Here is a 19,682-nt window from a genome sequence, read left to right on the forward strand (position 1 = left end):
AACGGAAGATCAAAAAAAGAAAGGCCTACTCTTCTACTAATATCATAAACCATATCTTGTCTACGTGCCGAAACTGTAACCTGTATAAAAATAATATGATAATAGACAGTGAAATTGACAAAAAAATAAAAAGGGCAATGGGACAAAATATCACTATGGAATATAAAGATGAATCGATGAAAAACAAAGTATCAGCAAACGTTACTGCCATTGATCAAACACTCAATGAACCAAATAATACCAAAGACGAAAAGCATATTGAGCCTGTCGATGACACGCCAGTAAAAGTTGTGTATGACTCAGAAAGGAATAATGATTATTCTGCTGATTACGAACTAAGAGAAGACAATAGCTACAATATCAAGAGAGAACATGGTGAACTATTTTATGGAACAGATTCAAAATGTCCAAAACTTGATCATTGATATTAATAATGTATCATAATATATTTTTGTATTAATATTCTACATGGCTTTATTTCATTAAAAATATATTATGCATTACATTGTTATGTATTCATTGTTTTTAGAGTATTCTAGCATATCAAACGTTTAGAATGTCTATTAAAACATCGGAGATGTAAGAAAAGGAATTTACATACACCTATTGTCATACACATGGGATAAAATTGACAAAATCTAGGTATCAGAATGAATAAATTCTTTATCAACATCCATTGATGGATATGTCATTATGAAAAAATTGTAAGTAAGTAAGTAAGTAAGTAAGTAACAAACTCTTTCTTGAATTCACCTCTTGAATACACAATACAAATATTTAATTCAGAAAATTATGAAAAAAAAAATTGAACAAATACCTTATTAATATTTATTATCGGTTGAAGTCGCTTCCTGGACAGGCAATACAGCAATTTCACAAAATCTAAGCATAAGAGTGATTAAATTCTATATCAACATCCGTTTCTCGGATACATAGGAAAAAATTGACAAAATCTAAGTGTTAGAGTGAACAAGTTTTTTTTATCAACATCCTTTGCCAGATAGATCGAATAAAATTAACAAAAACTCAATATCAGAACGAATAAATGCTTTAACAACATCCCTTATCAGATATGTCGGATAAAAATTACAAAATCTAAGTATCAGAGTGATTAAATTCTATATCAACATCCTTTTCTCGGATATATAGATTAAAATTGACAAAATCTAAGTGTTAGAGGGAATATTTTTTTTTATCAACATCCTTTGCCAGTTACATCGGATAAAATTGCAAAAATCTAAGCTTCAGAGTGAATAAATTCATTATCAACATCCTTTGTCAGATATGACGGATAAAATTTATAAAATTTAAGTATCGGAGGGATTAAATCCCATATCAACATCATTTTCTCGGATACGTAGGGTAAGATTGACGAACTCCAAGTGTCAGCGTGAACAAAAGTGTCATCAACATCTTTTAAATTCATTATCTGTCACTTCCTGGACAGGCAATACAGCAATTTCACAAAATCTAAGCATAAAAGTGATCAATTTCTATATCAACATCCGTTTCTCGGATAAATGGAAAAAAATTGACAAAATCAAAGAATTAGAGAGAACAAGTTTGTTTTTTATCAACATCCTTTGTCAAATGCATCAAATAAAATTGACAAAATATCAACATCAGAGTGAATAACTGCTTTAATAACATCACTTGTCGGATATGTTGGATATAAATTTAATAATTTAAATATCTAAGGGATTAAATTCTAAACCAACATATCTTTCTCGGATACATATATTCAAATGGACAAAATATAAGTGTTAGAGTGAATATTTTTTTATCAACATCCTGTGCCAGTTACATCGGATAAAATTGACAAAATATAAGTGTCACAGTGAATAAATTCATTATCAACATCCTTTGTCGGATATGTAGATAAAATTGATAAAATCTAAGTATCAGGATGATTAAATTCCATATCAACATCATTCTCTCGGATACATGGGATAAAATTGACAAAATCTAATTATCAAAGTGAACAAATGCTATATCAAGATCCTTTAAATTCATTATCAAAATCATTTGTCAGATATATCGGATAAAATTAACAAAATCTAAGTATCATATTGATTAAATTATATATCAACATCCCTTTCTCGGGTACATGGCATAAAATTGACAACATCTAAGTATCAGAGTTAATAATTTATTTTTATCAATATCTTTTATCAGTTACAACAATTATAATTAACAAAATCTAAATATCAGAGTGAATAAATGCTTTTTCAGCATCCTTTGTTGGATATTTTGAATAAAATTGACAAAATCTAAATATCAGAATGAATAAATGCTTTATCAACATCCTTTGTCGGATATATTGGATAAAATTGACAAAATCCAAGTGTACACTAACGTGCGCGCACGTAAGCTAACCTAACCTAACCTATGGTTTTGATATTTCCGAGCTGCTTTCCCAGTGGTACTCCATGGTAGGTTATTGAGACTATCTAGTTTATTGCACGTACTAAATCAATAATTTTTTCCCATTGGAGGGATAAGCACCGATACCATATATTAAAAAAAAGAAGTGAAAATTAATTATTCGAAGAAAGTGTGTGCACATGATAAAGTCATTACCACTCTAAGTGAACCAAAATTAACTCAACTTTTTGAATATCTCTCTCACTATGACTGTGTGTCTGAGCGGGTGTGCTATCATCTATAACCAGTTTAACCTAAATTCAACGTAACGACGCATGAAGTCAAAATGTACTTAGATTCTGTCAATTTTATCCGACATATCCGATAAAGGATGTTGATATAGAATTTAATCAATCTGATACTTAGATTTTGTCAATTTTATCCGATATATCAGACAAATGATGTTGATATTGTATTTAAAGGTTGTTGATAAAGCATTTATTCACTCTGATACTTAGATTTTTTCAACTTTATCCCATGTATCCAAGAAAGGGATGTTAATATAGAATTTATTCACTCTAGTACTTACGTATGGTCAATTTTATCCGAGATATTCGACAATGATGATGATAAAACATTTATTCAATCTGATACTTAGATTTTGTAAATTTTATCCGATGCATCTGACAGAGGATGTTGATAAAAAAAAATTATTCACTCTGACACTTAGATTTTGTCAATTTTATCCCACATATCTGACAAAGGATGTTGTTAAGGCATTTATTCATTATTATACTTAGATTTACTACGTTGTATTCAAAACAATCAGCTAAGGATGATAAAAAAGATTTTGTTCACTCCGCTATTTTAAGATTTTGTTAATTGAAATTGTGTCAGCTAACAAAATAAGATGATAAAAAATAAATTAGTCAATATGAGGCTTAGATGTTGTAAATTTTTTCCCATATATCCGAGAAAGGAATGTTGATATAGAATTTAATCAATCAGATACTTAGATTTTGTCAATTTTATCCAATATATCCGACAAATGATGTTGATAATGCATTTAAAGGATGTTGATAAAGCATTTATTCACTCTGATACTTAGATTTTGTCAATTTTATCCCATGTATCCGAGAAAATGATGTTGATATAGAATTTAATCCCTCTTATACTTAGATTTTGTCAATTTTATCTGACATAAAATAAGGATTGTGTCAGTTTTAATCTATGTATCCAAGAAAAGGATGTTGATATAGAATTTAATCACTCTTATACTTAGATTTTGTCAATTTTATCTGAGATATCCGATAAAGGATATTGTTAAAGCATTTATTCATTCTGATATTTAGATTTTGTCAATTTTATTCGATGTATCTGACAAAGGATGTTGATAAGAAAAATAAAACTTGCTCACTCTAACGCTTATATTTTGGCAATTTTTTCCTATTTATCCGAGAAATGGATGTTGATATAGAATTTAATCACTCTTATGCTTATATTTTGTGAAATTGCTGTATTGCCTGTCCAGCAAGTGACAGATAATGCATTTAAAGGATGTTGATAAATCATTTATTCACTCTGTTACTTAGATTTTGTCAATTTTATCCCATGTATCTGAGAAAATGATGTTGATATGGAATTTAATCACTCTGATACTTAGATTTTATCAATTTTATCTGACGTATCTGACAAAGGATGTTGATAATTAATTTATTCACTCTGACGCATAGATTATGTCAATTTTATCTGATGTAACTGGCAAAGGATGTTGAAAAAAAAATTCACTCTAACACTTAGATTTTGCCAATTTTAATCTATGTATTCGAGAAAAGGATGTTGATATAGCATATAATCACTCTGATACTTAGATTTTGTCAATTTTATCCGACATATCCGATAAAGGATGTTGTTAAAGCATTTATTCATTCTGATATTTAGTTTTTATCAATTTTTTTGATGTATCTGACAAAGGATGTTGATAGAAAAAAAACTTGCTCACTCGAACACTTAGCTTTTGTCAATTTTTTCCTATGTATCCGAGAAATGGATATTGATATAGAATTTAATCACTTTTATGCTTAGATTTTGTGAAATTGCTGTATTGCCTGTCCAGGAAGCGACGTCAATCGATAATGAATGTTAATAAGGAATTTGTTCAATTTTTTTTCATAACTTCCTGAATTAAATTTCCGTATTGTGTATCCAAGAGGTGAATTCAAGAAAGAGTTTGTTACTTACTTACTTACTTACTTACTTACAATTTTTTCATAATGAAATATCCAACAATGGATGTTGATTAAGAATTTATTCATTCTGATACCTAGATTTTGTCAATGTTATCCCATGTGTCTGATAATAGATGTATGCAAATTCCTTTTCTTACATCTCCTATTTTTTAATAGACATTCTAAACGTTCGATATGCTAGCATACTATAAAAATAATGAACACATAACAATGTAATGCATAATATATTTTTAATGAAATAATGCTATGTAGAATATTAATACAAAAATATATTATGACACATTATTAATATCAATGATCAACTTTTGGACATTTTGAATCTGTTCCATAAAATAGTACACTATTTTCTCTCTTGATATTGTAGCTATTGTCATCTCTTAGTTCGTAATCAGTAGAATAATCATTATTCCATTTTGAGTCATTCACAACTTTTACTGGTGTGTCATCGACAGGTTCAATATGCTCAATATGTTTGATCAATGGCAGTAACGTTTGCTGGTATTTTTTTATTTTTCAACAATTCATCTTTATATTCCATAGTGATATTTTGTGCCATTGCCCTTTTTATTTTTCTGGCAATTTCAGTGTCTATTATCACATTATTTTTACACAGGTAACAGTTTCAACACGTAGACAAGATATGGTTTATGATATTAGTAGAAGAGTAGGCCTTTCTTTTTTTGATGTTCCGTTGAATGCTAATACCCGAAAGCTGACGATAGGATGTATCAGTAGGTAATGTGTTACCTGCAACAGCAGCAAGGAGTTGTCCTCTATCATCAACGATTATTTTTATGTTGGTGTTCCCTTTGAGTGCAATCATCTCGGGAGATCTCAATCTCGCATATCCACCAACATAAGAGTTTATTTTTTTCGGTACTCCAAAGAAATTTAATTCCTTACTGTCATGACAATGCATGCATACATTTCCAATAGTGCTACCACTTGTACTTGTTTCATAGTTTAAATACTTCTCCTTGTAGGCATTCCATGCTACAATAACATTGTCATGTGAACACACTTTATTTAAATGCTCCATCTTCACTTTTTTTAAAGATATGACTTATGTGTTTATCGTTCCACTGCTTAAAAAATACTGATTTCATACATGCAATAGACTAGGTACTGTCGATTACCGGCCATAGAGTACCAGTGAGAAACCCACATTGTGTCTCTGAGCAAGCATAAAGTACAATTGTTAGAGCCGCAAGCATATTTTGTTATTTTAAGATACATAAAAAAAAGTTGATTAATTTCAAAGATGAAATAAAAAAAACAGTTTGTTTTTTATGAAAAAAAATATTGATTTAGGACCATGAGTCCTCCTCATTAGGAATATGGGTATGCACAAGATTATATTTTAAAATTCAAATCAAAAGTCTCATTCTATTTTTCTGATAGGATTTAGAGAATTAAAAACAAAAATTGAAGAATTTTACAGTCCAAAACAAATTTTTTTTTTAAATAGTTTATTTTTTATGAAAAAAATATTGAATTAGAACCATCAGTCCTAATCATTAGGAGTATGGGTATGCAAAAGAATATATTTTTAAATTTAATCAAAAGTATCATTCTATGTTTCTAATATGATTTAGAGATGTAAAAAAAAAGTTGAATAATTTCGAAGTCCAAAAAAATTTAGTTAAAAAAAATATTTTGTTTTCATGAAAAAAATATTGAATTAGAACCATCAGTCCTCATCAATAGGAGTATGGGTATGCACAAGAATATATTTTAAAATTTACATTATAGGGTCATTCTATTTTTCTGATATGATTTGGAGATGTAAAAAAAAAGTTGAATAATCTCGAAGTCCAAAAAAATTTAGTTAAAAAAAATAGTTTGTTTTTCATGAAAAAAAATATTGAACTAGAATCATCAGTCATCAATAAGGAGTATGGATATTCACAGGAATGTATTTTAAAATTTAAATCAAAAGTGTCATTCTATTTTTCTGATATGATTTAGCGATGTAAAAAAAAAAGCTGAATAATTTCGAAGTCCAAAAAGTTTTAGTTAAAAAAAAGTTTGCCTTCATGAAAAAAATATTGAATTAGAACCCTCAGTCCTCATTAGTAGGAATATGGTTATGCAGAAGAATAATTTTTAAAAATTTAAATCAAAAGTGTCATTCTATTTTTCTGATATGATGTAGAGAGATAAAAAAAGTTGAATAGTTTTGAAGTAAAAAAAAATTAGTTAAAAAAAATAGTTTGCTTTCATTAAAAAAATATTGAATAAGAGCCATAAGTCCTCATCAATAGGAGTATGGGTTTGCACAAGAATATATTTTTTATTACGAAAATAACACGACAAAAAATGAAAAATGTATGCGCAGTTTCAACTAGCTAAGGCTAAGTTTGTTAAAGATGGGTCATTTTCTTAAGAAAACAAACTAAATTAGAAAAAAATACTAAATATTCCTTTATTAGCTATTTAACACCACTAAAGTTGAAGTATATATGCACAGTTTTAACTAGTTAAGGCTAAATTTGTTAAAGATGAGGTATTTTCTTAAACAAAATTAAATTAAAAAATATACTACATGTTCCTTTATTACGAAAGTAACACGAAAAAAAAATGAAGAATGAATGGAGAGTTTCCACTAGCTAAGGCTAAGTTTGTTAAAGATGGGCAATTTTTTTAAGAAAACACACTAAATTAGAAAAAATACTAAATGCTCTTTTATTAGCTTTTTATCAAGACTAAAATTGAGGAAAATATGTACAGTTTTAGCTAGCTAAGGCTAAATTTTTTAAAGATGGGCCATTTTCTTAAGAAAAAAAACAAAATTATGAAAAAATACCAAGTGTTCCTTTATTACCTAAGCAACACAACAAAAAATTAAGAATTTATGCAGAGTTTTAACTAGCTATGGCTATGTTTGTAAAAGATGTGCCATTTTCTTACGAACGTATACAAATTAGAAAAAAAACTAAATGTTCCCTTATCATCTGTACAATAACACTGAAATGGAAGAATTTAAGCACAGTTTTAACTAGCTAAGGTTAAATTTGTTGAAGAAGAGTCTTTTCTTAAGAAAATACTCAAAATTAGGAAAAATACTAAATTTCCCTATTACCTAAGTAACAAGACAAAAATGAAGAATTGACGTACACTTTCCGCGAGAAATTTCTAAGTTTCTCAAACAATGGCAATTTTTTTAAAAAATCGAACGAAGTTAGAAAAAATACTACGCGCTCTTTATTAATCGATCTAACAAGGATAAAGTTGCAGAATTTAGGTACAGTCGTATATAGCTATATACACTTCCCTTTAAAATGGAGCATTTTCATATGAAAACAATTAAATTATAAAAAAATACTAAATTTTCCTTTACTACCTGCGCAATACAGGTAAGATTGAAGAATGCATGTACATTTTGCTATAGTGAAGGCTCAATTTTTTCAGGACGAGGCATTTTTTTAAACAAAAATATATTGAAAAAACATACTAAATGTTCCTTTATTACGAAAGAAACACGACAAAAAATGAAGAATTTATGGGCAGTTTCAACTAGCTGAAGTTTGTTAAAGATGGGTCATTTTCTTAAGAAAACACCCTAAATTAGAAAAAAATACTAAATGTTCCTTTATTAGCTGTTTAACACGACAAAAATTCAAGAATTTATGCGCAGTTTTAACTAGCTAAGTATATATTTGTTAAAGATGGGACATTTTCCTAAGAAAAAAACTCAAAATTAGTAAGCAATACAATATTTTTCTTTATTACCTAAGTAACACGACAAAAAAATGAAGAATTTATGCACAGTTTCAACTAGCTAAGACCAAATTTGTTAATATGGGTCATTTTCTTAAGAAAACACTTAAATTAGAAAAAATAATAAATTCTCCTTTATTACCTAAGTAACACGACAAAAAATCAAGAATTTATGCACAGTTTCAACTAGCTATGGCTCTATTTGTTAAAGGTTGGTCATTTTCTTAAGAAAATAATTAAATTAGAAAAAATACTAAATGTTCCTTTACTAACTGTGCAGTACAACTAAAATTTAAGAATTTATGTACAGCGTTAAATAGTTAAAGCTAAATTTTTTAAGGATTGTAATTTTTTTAAAACAAAAATAAATTTAAAAAATATACTAAATGATTATTTATTACTAATGAAAAGCTTGTCCTGAATTTTATTATTAGAATTCTTTTCTTGCCCTCTACATCTCCCTTAGTATCAGCTTTTCAGTATACTAAAAAGTTAGATTCTATTTTAAACTGACAACACTGTTCAAACGCGACTTGTGTATTATACAGAACACATCGAAGAAGTAAAGCTATCCATTACTAAAATTCTTTTCTTGCCATCTACATCTCTCTTAGTATCAAATTTTTAGTTTACTATAACGTTAAACTCTATTTAAATTGACAACACTATTCAAACGCCACTTGTGTATTATACAGAACACATCAAAGAAGTAAAGCTAGGTCAAGTCATAAGACCATTTTATCATCATTAACCATTTCCATAGATTGATATTGCCCCAAATTTATAATAAATAAGCTATGAGTTAACATGCTCTTCGGGGTTACCTTAACTGCTAATCAGTTTAACCGTTTTTCTCCATCTTCATACGATCCAATCACTAATTAGATTCATTCATGCTCCTATTATTCAAACATTAATTAATATTGTTCATAGAGTCCAATTCACAAATGCTAAACCCTTTTTTTTGCAAATAGAGTTATTTTTTTGGTAAATGATTCAACAGCATATGGCATCAATTCTAGATATGTTGCATTCTTAATCAAACTCAATGAGATGCCTTTAAGCTAGAGGTTATCAAACTCTTTGACAGGTTCTACTCACTCTCTTTGAAAAGGTTGACAATTTCCAGTCTTCGGTTAAAAAAAAAAAAATGTTATGATGAAAGTGCCTCAAAAACCAGTCTGCTTGCGTTATATAATCTCAATTATATTCTCAAAACGTGTTTTGTTCACTTTATAAGTATATAATATAAAAGGTTTGCTCGCTTTTTGCAATATGCACGTCAAACTACACTGTATATTCTTGTGTAAGTCCATATGCAATTGATATTAATAGCAAAAACCAGTCTGCTTGTGTTATATAATCTCAATTATACTCTCAAAACGTGTTTGATCACTTTATAGGTATATAATATAAAAGGTTTGGTCGCTTTTTGCAATGTGCACGTCAAACTACACTGTATATTCTTGTGTAATTCCATGTGCAATTGATATCAATAGCAAAAACCAGTGTGCTTGCGTTGTATAATCTCAATTATACTTTCAAAACGTGTTTGTTCACTTTATAGGTATATAATATAAAAGTTTTGGTCTCTTTTTGCAATGTGCATGTCAAACTGCACTGCCTCAGGTGTAGGGTTCCTTGTAGGATTCAAACCTTATACACTCGTACTACTTTCATTAAGGATTAACGCATATTGTGGCCTACGAACTGAACTTCATCAGATTTTGGACCTGTATATTGCAATCAACAAGCTCAGGAATCATTATAAATCATTTCTTTTATAAACTAAACATAATTTGTGAGATATGTACTGAATTTGTTATGATTTATAATAGCTTTGAACACGTGAAATACGTGTGAAATAATTTTGGGGAAGGAAGAGGAGATCGAAATTAATTTCTAATCCCTCTTGATTCGGGGGAATATTTCTGGTTCACACCTGAATCATTGGTACTGGGGATGGGGCAATAGTATCCCTCTCATTGATACAATCTTTTTTCTATGTAGCATGAATATTGCATTCACATGTCTACCGGTACAGAGGGGGAATAGATAAGGCAGGGTATTATGAACATTGCCAGGAAATACTTGGGAGAAGGGGGGATGACAAGTACTACCAGGAGCTTTGTTTTCACCGAACTTAAATGGAGATTTTTCTCTATTCCTGTTTAAAATAACTATCTATCAACAACTGAAAATGGCATCATTTTTATACAATCCTGAAAAAGGCATATGCCAGCTTTACCTCTCACTAAGATTGTCTGTCTTTGCTTTTTCTCCAATTAGCCCTGGCTTGATGGTAACTTGATTTTAATTTACTTGTGTATCTAAACACACGTCTACAGTGAATTTCAACATGAGAGAGGTTCGCTATTATAGAGGTTATAATGGCTTCAGCCACTTAGAAGACCAAGTCACGCACAACTTCCATCCACGCGGTTAATTATACCCCTCTCCATCCAGCCGGATTTCGTAAATAAAAATATTATTAAGAACTTATTCAGCGAAACTCCAATTCATCGACTATTTTGCATTAATACTCAAATCTTGCCCACAATTTTACTTAAAATCCAATATTTGAATTTTCAAGCAGAAAACTGAAAAGCAGAAAGTTACTAACTAATTTACAATTATTGGTACTTACATTTTAACAACAAATCGTGTGTTTATTGGGCTGGTAGTCCAAATCGTGTGTTGGTTAAGTATGGGCACGATTTGAAAAACAATCCGAAATTAATTTAAAAAAAAACAGCCTTTTTTCAACTCAAAGCAAGGAATAACATTAACACTTAAAACAAATAGAAATTATTATGTTTATGAGGGGGTTATCCCCTCCTCAAAACTTCACTCCGTATGCTAAAGTTGGACTATTTGTCATAATTCTTTCAAAACAACTGCTGAAACACAAGGGCTGTTGAACTGGAATAAGAAACTTTTCTAAAAGACTGTGGTCTGTAGCGACTCACTCGGTAGCAACTGGTTGCCCCCTGCAAAGATTATCCAACCATCTTTCCCATATAAACCTTATATCTTAACTCAGAGCTCACAGTCCTTCCCCCGGGGGTTGGAAGGGGGGTTGTCAAACCTGGAGGAATTGTATGTGGCCTTTGGACTATTTTGAATGAAACGACTCTTTAAAGATTTTAATCCGGATGCGTTTGGGGTAAAAATGACATGGGATGGTTTGTTGTCCTCCAATAATTCTTGACTCTTAAAAAGGGCTCTAAAACTTTTAAATTACGATTCCCTTCCGTAGATTATACGACCACCCTTTCCTTATGAAGTGCCTTTGGGGAAAAACTATTAATGCATAAACCCTTATGGTTCTTTTATGGCAACACTATAGCACTGCCTCTAACTGAAACAGGTGGGTAGAACTTTCAATTACCCTTCTAATAAACATCCGGAATTACCCAGGGCAAATACAGGGGGAATTGTTCATGAGGGTAATTCTCCTGAGGGAATTTTCTGCGTGAATTTTTCCACGGGGGGAGGAGGAGGAGGATTTTCTGGGGGGACTGCCTAGAGCCGTACGTATCATGCTTTGATTGGAATTTTGTGTTGCAAGTAAAGTATTTAATTTGGAATCAACAACTTTAAAACTCCAAAATAGCATTTAGGGTGAAAGTAAAGTAAATTAAAGCTAAACAAAGAAATGGAGGATAGAAGAATGGAGGGGGCATAGAACAAGAAGGTCTCGTTTCGGGTTTTTTAAATGAAATTCGGAATGCTTGCATAACTTTTTCTTTTCAACGAGGTGTAAAATATCCACTTTACTTCCGAGGTCAAGAGGGGAGAAAGAAGTTAGAGGGTGTGGATGTAAGAAATCTATTTAGGAACCTTTAAACATGCAGATTAAAAAGTGAAACTTAAATCGAACAAAATAACAATACATAAGAGTGGACCAACTTTCTTCAAACCCTAAATGGCTTAGAATGTCATTTGCACGTTACTGAGAATGGCATTTTTTTTTTTTTTTTTTTTTTCTTTAACTTTCAAAACAGTTGCAAAAGTTACAAAAAAAAATTAAAGTACTAATGAAGTTAGGAATGTAATAACAGTTTGTATTTATTTTTGAGTTCAATCTGGTTTTTATTAAAAATGGCATTATATTCTATATGAGCTTTTAGTAGTCCGGGGAATCCCTGGCTTTCGAAACTTTGAAGGTTGTTAGCGCCTCAGCCGAAATGTTCAGCGCTACAAAATATTTAAGTAAAGTTTGCTTGAATATACATGTATTTAGACCCCGGCGCCGCGCCGGCGGATCGATCGAACGCCGCCAACGAGAGGCCCGGTCGAAGGCCGCCGAAGTGTCATAATGCCGCCGGCGCGCCAACGACGTGCCGCCGCCAACAGAGGTAGCAGTGTTAGGTCGACTTTAAATAATTTTTACAGTAATTCTTTATTGCGTCAACCGCAAAGTTGGAGCTGTTCCTTCTCATGTGGTTTAGTATTTCGATATTCGAGATTAGAAATCAAGCAGGGCTTGCACTATCCCCGAATTTTTGGGTATTTTCCCGAAAATCTATGCGTCACCCCGAAAAAAAAATTTGGTTCCCCAAATCCCCGAAAATCACGCAATCACGGTGCCACCCCTAGCGATTTATCACCTGTGACTTTCCCTGCCAAATATTATTTTGCATACCATAAATCTTCACTACTCTCTTGTTCATTAATTTTCGTCTCTTTTGTTACTTTGCATAAAAACCAGACAGATGCAATATGCAATTGCAAATTTTGCAATATACACAGTTCTTCGTATGTTAACAAAAAAACAGTATCGTCTTTTTGAAATGAGTTTAAATTGTTTCGAATGTAGTTTCCCAATCGCTATTTATAACATCGTTCGTAGTCAAGAATTTTATTTTCAAGTTGAATAGAATTATAGAACGAATTCACAACTATACAGCTTCAGCCTTCTGTTGGAATTTGAAATTGACAGCAGACTGTTTCTACAGCTGAATTGTAAGTTTGCAGATTTTTTTTTTTTTTTTTTTGCTGTTTTTAGATAAGATTTTCTTAATGTTTAATACTAAATTTTTTAAAGCCTGAATGTTTAATAATCAATTGTTCGGAAGCTACCCCAAAAATATTACTCATAAATAAATTGTAAATTATTGCCTATAGGGGGGGGGGGGTGGACAGGGGGCTATCATTTTTAAGTGATAATACCTTATTTTTTTTTTTGGTTGAAAGCAGGGATGCCAAAAGGATAATTATTTTTTTCATTTAAAGTGGAAACAGAAGAAAATGATATCAAATTCCCTGGGAAACCATTGAAATATTTTGATAGACCCAGGGCCCCCCATTAAGACTTGTTCATTGTCTTGGATAATTTGCGATTTCTCATAGGCTACTTGCCTAATTTGGCTTTTGGGGGTGCTGTCTTGTCGTTAGATTCTTTGGATTTTATTAAATACCACGGCAAATCTATGACTCAGTTTTTCAATAATTTGAGGTATATCCGAATAATTTTTAGATTTCTGTTTTTGTATTATTACATCTTTACTCATACCCTCAATTTTTTCTTCAAGGAACACTCCGCTGTTCAACGTTATTTTGCGCGTTTGTTTGAACCATATAGTGACCTAGTTAATTATTAAGTAACTTATTTTTCTAATAAAAGCTGAGACGGTATCCTATCAAGGTGGTATTCAGAGGGGGGGGGGTAAGGAGGTATTATATTTAAATGATAATATCTCGAGATTTTTTTATTGAAAGCAGGGATGACAAAAAGTTAAAAAGTTGACAAAAATTGGCAAGATTTTGGTGACTTATACCTGATGCAGCACTTCCAAGATTTTATCGTCCAAAGGGAAAGGAACACATGCGCCAACTCCGTTTTTTTTATTGATGAAGCGGGTTTAATTTGAAAACATTCATTCATAAGTACCAGGCAGATTCACACTAAAACGAATTGGTGTGACGAAAGCGATATCGACATCGCCACCTAACGTTGCGCTCGAGTGACAATGGCGCCCTTGATCCTGTGCCCAAGTTACATTAAAAGGCCAGGTCATAATAAAAGCTTTAAATTTGGGAGGTTCAAGGAGGAGTCTTTGACAGTCTTATGACCTAAGGGTACTAGATGTTGCAACTTTTTTACGTATCTACAGTGGTTTAAAAAATTCAATCACCCCACAAATGATTACCAAAAATATGTACAAATATAACAAATGTAACATTTGGAATATTATAACACTTTTTTCAAAGCTATGAAGAAAAGCAAAAAAGGCTAAATACCCCTAACTACGCTTGAAAGCTATTTTAAAAAGAAACTCTGGAGATTTCCATGGATATGACCATAGAAGAAGCTTTGAGCCTGGGTGGGAATCTAAGAGGAGTCTTTGAGTATTTTGACCACAGGTGACTTATTGTTGCGACTTTCTTAAATTTGGTAAGTTTTGTGAGCATTTTGAAATCAAAGCTTAAACTCAATAACTGATGCTAAGTGTCCTAACATTTTGCTCGGATTAAAAGTGGCGAACTAGGATGAAAATCTCAACATCTTCCCGGAGCTACTTCAGTTTGCATATTATTTCATTTAATTACATTTAAAACGGATGACCTTTTCATTTTTTACCAGAAAATAGCTGGCATTTAATTTTTCTTCATACCAAATAAACCATTAAGTGCTTTTTGTTTCATTAAATAAAAAGAACAAGTTTTTTTTAACTGAAAGTAAGGAACGACGTTAAAACTTAAAACGAACAGAAATTATTCTGTATATGAAAGGGGCTGTCCCCTCCTCAACGCCTCGCTCTTTACGCTAAAGTTTTTTATTGTTTAAAAAAAATAAGAGTTGTGAGAACGTCAAACTTTAGCGTTAAGAGCGAGGCGTTGAGGAGGGGACAGCCTTTCATATACGGAATAATTTCTGTTCGTTTTAAGTTTTAACGTCGTTCCTTACTTTCCGTTAAAAAAAACTTGTTTTTTTATTTAATTTTTGAACGTTTTTGAATTAATGCAGGTTTTGATTTTGGCTCACCGTCCATGAATAATTAAAACAAAATTTGTTTATTAATTTTACTTTCATTGGGTTAAATGGCTTTCTCGAAACTTGTTTAATTTTATCTGCGAACGTTTTTATTAGTAATAAATATACGTAACTTACGAATTAACTTACCCAACGAACTTCTATATTCATATATTTTTAATACGTATATTAGGGGGCTCGCCCCCTAGTCAATACCTCGCTCTTTAAGCTAAAGTTCGAATTTTGTTCCAATTCTTCAAAAATAACCCCTTAATCACAAAGGCCGTTATTTAGAATAAATAGCTCTTATGAAAGTACTAAAAAATCGTTGGCTTAAAGAGCGAGGTATTGACTAGGGGGTGAACCCAATCATACACGTAATATTTTCTGTTCCTTTTAAGTTTGGATGTTAGCCTACTCCTTATTTTCAGTTGGAAAACTTTTTTTTTATATTTAATTTCTGATCTCCTTCTTTAATAATGATGGGAAATCCTATTTCTGATATTTTTTTTAAATAATGCTGGGAAATCCGGCGCCCCCTTCATAGCAATGTCCCTTCCCCCATGAAAACTTCCTTCATGGAAAGATCTTCCTAAATAACCCCCGACCCATCCACCCCCCTACTACCAGAAAAAATCCCCCCTGAATACGTCTGGATACTTCCTAATAACCAATAATATATGTTAACATTGGGTAAAGTTCATAACTTTCAACCCTCCCCCCGGGGACTTCGGGGGATCAAGTCATCCTAAAGGACATACTTATCATATTTTCAACCATGCTGAACAAAATGGATATCTCAAAATTTTGGTCAGGTAACTTTGGGAAAAAAATTAGCATGGGAGGTGGCCTAGTTGCCCTCCAATATTTTTGGTCACTTAAAAAGGGCACTAGAACTGTTAATTTCCATTCTAATGAGTCCTCCCACGATATTCTAGGATCATTGGTTCAATGCAATCACCCCTGGGGAAAAAAAACAAAAAAAAACAAATAAACACACATCTGTGATCTTTCTTCTGGCAAAAAATGCAAAATTCCACATTTAGATAGGAGCTTGAAACCTCCACAGTAGGGTTCTTTGATACGCTGAATATGATGGTGTGATTTTCATTAAGGTTCTATAACTTTTAGGGGGCCTTTCCCCCTTTTTTCGAAAATCAGCCACATTTTCTCAGGCGCGTAACTTTTGATGGGTAGGACTAAACTTGATGAAAGTTATATACTTGAATTCCGCATTCAAATTTGATTCTTCTGATGTATCTATTGGTATCAAAAACTCGTTTTCTAGAGTTTCGGTTACCATTGAGCCGGGTCGCTCCTTACTTAAAGTTCGTTACCACAAACTGTTTGATTGTAATTGAAATGTTCTCATGTGAAGTGTTCATCATGTATTTTTCAATTTGATAAATTTACTCCTTTTAGATGCAGTTTATAATAGGACCACTGGGTCGATACGATCAACCCTTGGAAAAAAAAAACAAACACGCATCCATGATCTTTCTTCTGGCAAAAAATGCAAAATTCCACATTTTTGTAGATTAGAGCTTGAAACATCTACAGTAGGGTTCTTTGATACGCTGAATATGATGGTGTGATTTTCATTAAGGTTCTATAACTTTTAGGGGGTATTCCCCCCTTTTTTCGAAAATCAGCCAAATTTTCTCAGGCGCGTAACTTTTGATGGGCTCGGACTAAACTTGATGAAAATTATATATTTGAATTCACCATTGAAATCTGATTATTTTGATGTATCTATTGGTATCAAAAACCCGTTTTCTAGAGTTTAGGTTACCATTGAGCCGGGTCGCTCCTTACTTACAGTTCGTTACCACAAACTGTTTGATTATAATTGAAGTGTTCATCATGTATTTTTCAATTTGATAAATTTACTCCTTTTAGATGCAGTTTATAATTTGACTGATATTAGGTATTTATCAATTTATAATTTGGAATGAATCCCCCCCCCCCCAAAAAAAAACGAAGAATATCCAAAAGAGCAGCCAAAAGCAGCAGTTCAGCGTTAGCCTACATGATATAAATTTTATAAAGAAGCCAAAAAACTTTACAATGCATTTTTTTTAAAATTGTAATATAGAAAACCAGTTAATACAAGAAGTCTTTTTAATAATCAAAAACACCAAAAAAAAAAAAAAAACAATCAATGTGAAAGTAGCCCATTGAAACTGTTTTAAAGGTGACAAAACAGATATAGGCAAAGGGCATTATGAAAAAATTAAGCTTCTAAGTTCAAAGTTATATTCAAAGTTTTTACCCAGATAACTGACGAATTTTCTGATACGGTATTTGAAGTTTTGTATGCAGTATTGCTCGATGAAAAAAACTAATAATTTTGATAATTATTTATGTTAACAATACATAACTAATAGATACTTCAACTACTCGTATTATGCAAGGGTTCTGAAACGCCATAACCATTTTGTGTCTACCACATGTCTGCTTCTCTCGATGAGTAACAAAGAAGACCAGTTTCCAGCCAGCGACTTGTGAATTTTTGAACTCATGAATAGGCTCGAATCTGTTGTAAATTTAAGCTGTGACTTGAGAAAGACTAATGAAAACATTCTTAATTCTGAAATGAAAGACATGAAACACAATAATGAAACACATAATTCTGTTTCGACGATAGGAATTCGCTTATAGTAATAATAATATAATTTTTTTTTTTTTTTTTTTATTATTATTATTATTATTATTTTTCTTTTTGAGTCTATTTAATATAATTAATAAATTTAGTTTATTTATTCTAATTTCTTCTATAGTTTCCAGTTTATCTATATTTTCTTTTATTCTCCTTCATATGGGAGTAAGTGATCATTTTAAATTTTCTTTTGTTTTTTATCTCTGAGTATGTAATTCATATGTCGTCCCTCTTTGTACAGGCCAATGAGCCTTTGAGGGATTAATAACATGTAATATTGTATTTGTATTTAATGAAGAATAAATCTTATCTTATCTTATCTTATTAATGTTTGCGGTCAACATTGATCACACCGGCGGCGTGCCGCCGATATCTTACCGTTGGCGCGCCGCCAACATCTTACCGGCGGCGCGGCGCGGCGTGCTGTTTTTGGCCCCCGCGCCGACGGTCTTCCCTCATCGGCGCGGCGCCGGAGTCTACATGTATTCTGTTCAAATTTCAAGCTGGCCCAATTACTTGGGCCTTTGTTCAATTTTCAAAACAAAATTAGCTGTAAAAAATGGACCAATTACATAACCTTGTGGCCCATGCACTTTGGGCTGTGTAGGCTATGTTCCTCCGGAGGTACGTTTTGATAATTCTGAGTGAAGTTACTATTTAAAAAATTTGATTAGATGCCTTGAGAAAATACGTGGAAATCCTTGGGAGAAATAGGGGTTGGAAAGGGGAGTGATGGTTGTCGTTCCATTAGTTTAAGCCCTAAAAAGGAAGCGAGAACTTTCAATTTCCAATCGGAAGTTTTACTTCTACTTTAATGTTTCATTTCTTCTATACGGAGCGGCGGGGGAAAAAACAACAGCAACAATATAATAATGATAGTCGTACATGGTACACATATCGCTCTTACCTAATCAAAGCTAATGCATTGACTCTAATATGTGTTTTTTTTTCTCTTTTAACCTTTTGAAAAAAAAGGCTCATAATCATTATTGTAACGTATACTAGCCGTATCTTCTCTGTAGGAGAGAACTGACCGAATGTTTTCCATCAGGATTGGAGATTAAAAAAAAAGAAAAAAAAAGTAGCTCATGTAATCCATTTCCAGCGTTCTCGACAAATTGCTACAAATTTCTTTCATTACTTCCTTAAATTAATCTTTACAGACATTAATTAGATTCTGTAATTGACATAAAAACTTTCTAACTCTCCACAACATTCGGAATATCCCTGTATTCGATAAGATAGCAAAACAGAAAGAAGAGCTATTTCATTTTTCTTGGACTAAGAACAAAATACAAACTGCTTTTGACAGTGACTGATCAGTCCAAAACAAAAATATCAAGTTCCAAATTTAATAATGATTTGATTTCTTCTAGGAATTGAAAGGTCAGGCTACTTTCGATCTTTTCTGAAAACATTGATGCAAAGTAAAAGGAAAATTGAGTCCATTCTTGGAAAAGGATTGGAATAGAGTGTATTATTACACAATATTAGATTTTGTGGCTTTTAGTTTCTAAAACGAAAGACTATTAAAGCACCCTCGGGTCCAATTAGCTACCAATCGGTATTGATATTTCAACTACTCCCAATACAAGAAAAGTTTGTAAAATAAGGATGACGTTTCAAAAATAATACCATGAATTTTCAAAAATAATACCATGAATTTTCAAAAATAATACCATGAATTTTCAAAAATAATACCATGAATTTT

The 19,682-nt window shown here is 31.7% G+C and overlaps 1 protein-coding gene across 1 annotated transcript in view; it reads left to right on the plus strand.

Annotated features, from left to right (window-relative positions):
• Positions 1-19,682, plus strand: part of LOC148944413 (uncharacterized) — a 207,711-nt gene that overhangs the window by 187,017 nt on the left and 1,012 nt on the right. The gene's annotated exons all lie outside the window — the stretch shown is intronic.

The sequence above is a fragment of the Artemia sp. Qi Xiang Cuo genome, chromosome 14 (genome assembly GCF_049724085.1).
Source record: "Artemia sp. Qi Xiang Cuo chromosome 14, ASM4972408v1, whole genome shotgun sequence".
NCBI classification, from domain to species: Eukaryota; Metazoa; Arthropoda; class Branchiopoda; order Anostraca; family Artemiidae; genus Artemia; species Artemia sp. Qi Xiang Cuo.